General features: G+C 34.4%; 1 pseudogene; it reads left to right on the top strand.

Moving 5' to 3' along the window:
- Positions 1-1,463: 1,463 nt before the first annotated feature.
- On the top strand, positions 1,464-2,055 carry LOC120084847 (annotated as a pseudogene).
- The last annotated feature ends 397 nt before the right edge of the window (positions 2,056-2,452 follow it).

Genomic DNA, 2,452 nt, shown 5'->3' with positions numbered 1-2,452 from the left:
CTACACCAAATTATTATTGTAATAATTTAGTTGTTAGCTTAATTTAAGAGCCAAAACCAATCCATTTTAGGGTATTTAATTAATTATGCATGTTGATGTATGTTTTAATTAAATTTTAAATCTTGTTGTGCATATAGTATGCCATATAGATTTAAAATCCCACCATAGGTTAACATGTACATGCATTTGATATATGTTATTATTGTTATAATGTATATAGTATGCATGTTAAGTTTTCTTTTAATATAAAGTGTTATATTAAAGCATGATCATCAAGTATGAATATATGTTATAGATGTATGATTCTATTATAATGGTTATAATTTTATTTTATAATTGTTATAAAATAACCTAGACTTTAAAATCTATAACAAAGGTAAAAGTTGCATGCTCACCTAGGTTTAAATTGGTGCAATTTCAATCGACTTTACTAAAGAGTTAAAATATGTTGATTACTTGTTAAACAAAGAGTTATTTACTTACCCGGGGAGATCTTGTCTAAGGTTGGTGGTTCTTAAGATGAAGGTTTACGGAACACCTCCTACCTAGAGATCAAACTGGCGTCTAAGTCAAATAACCCTAGTTTTAATGAGCATGCGTGAGAGATGTGAGGTAATAAATTTGTTTATCACCTAGACATTATAGATTAAAATCCAGTATAAAAGTTCTACATGGATCATTCACCTAGACTTAGGATATATTTAATTTAGCCGAAATATATCTCTAAGTTTTTTTTTTTTTTTTAATATATACCCTAAATTGTTATAGAACACTTTAGCTAGAAAGAAGTAGCGTACTTTTAGCTCTAGCGTCCCTAAGAATTCACATCGTGAGGTCCATGCAGGACTTTGGGTCGTGCTTAGGAGCGGACTCCCTTCGGAGAGTATTTGCATGGATCAATATCAAGGTGAAATGGGGAAATAGTTCATAGTAAGTGGGTGAGGGGTATGGCACAACATATCCCACGGTCTCTTCCATTAGGTCACACCATGAGATTTCTATAATGCGCTTGCATGTCTACCCTGGAGCGACCTTTCCCTTCGGAGGGTTGTATTATAGGATTCGGAACACCGCGAACTCCAAATCTGGATAGGCCCTCTTAGATCAGTTTTCATATTGACTTTCCACTTTCGGGAGCATGTTAATTCTGGTTTCTGAAATCCAAAAATGGAAGGTTACGCTTACAAGAATTACTAAGATGTTAGTATATTCTCGACCAAAGTAGCAATAACTAAAGTTCTATAGGAATAAAGAGTTATTCTGAGGTTAGCATCTAGTCAAGATTGTCTTAGTTCAAAAGAGGAATAATCCACTGCCCTTCGGTGGAGGTTATTCTAAACTTTTGAAATATCGTTGAAAAATATTATAATGAAGGGTACATTATTAGTTTTGTTTTTGCTAAACTTGATTGGATTTAAAAGATTGACGATTTTTACTAAAAAGAACATGTTTATATTTTCAGCATGAATAGCTCGATAATTCAACTCCTAGCTTCTGAGAAACTAAACGACGATAATTATTCAGCATGGAAATCAAATCTAAACACAATACTGGTAATTGACGATTTAAGATTTGTCTTAACTGAGGAATGTCCTCAAGCCCCAGCCTCAAATGCTAACCGAACTGTTCGGAAAACATACGATCAATGGGTCAAAGCCAATGAAAAGGCCCATGTTTTACATTCTTGCCAGCATGTCTGATGTTTTGGCAAAGAAACATGAATCCTTAGCTACAACTAAAGAGATAATAGATTCATTAAGACAAATGTTTGGGCAACCATCATGGTCCCTTAGACACGAGGCAATTAAGCACATTTACACAAAGCGGATGAAGGAGGGGACCTATATTAGAGAACATGTCCTGGACATGATGATGTACTTCAATATCGTTGAAGTAAATGGCAGACCCATTGATGAGGCTAACCAGATTAGCTTTATCTTACAATCTCTTTCGAAGAGTTTTATATCTTTTGAGACAAATGCGTCTTTAAATAAGATAGAATTTAACCTCCTACCCTTCTTAACGAGCTCCAGCGATTCCAAAACCTTACTTTAGGTAAAGGGAAGGAAGTGGAAGCAAATATTGCTATCACTAAGAAAAAATTTATAAGAGGATCGTCCTCTAAAAATAAAGTTGGACCCTCTAAAGCTCAAATGAAAAAAAAGGGAAAAAGGCAGGCTCCCAAGATAAAAAAAGGGAAAGAAGGATACAGATAAAGAAAAATGTTTCCACTGTAACCAAAACGGGCATTGGAAGAGAAATTGTCTGAAGTACCTTGCAGAGAAGAAAGCTGAGAAAACGACATAAGGTGAATATGATTTACTGGTCGTTGAAACATGTTTAGTGCAATATGATACTTCAACCTGGATACTAGATTCAGGAGCCACTAATCATATTTGTTTCTCGTTTCAGGAAACTAGTTCTTGAAAAAAGCTTGAAGAAGGTGAGATAA

The sequence above is a fragment of the Benincasa hispida genome, chromosome 9 (genome assembly GCF_009727055.1).
Source record: "Benincasa hispida cultivar B227 chromosome 9, ASM972705v1, whole genome shotgun sequence".
NCBI classification, from domain to species: Eukaryota; Viridiplantae; Streptophyta; class Magnoliopsida; order Cucurbitales; family Cucurbitaceae; genus Benincasa; species Benincasa hispida.
The sequence above is the reverse complement of the archived record's forward strand: the minus strand, read 5'-3'. Positions and strand labels throughout refer to the sequence as shown.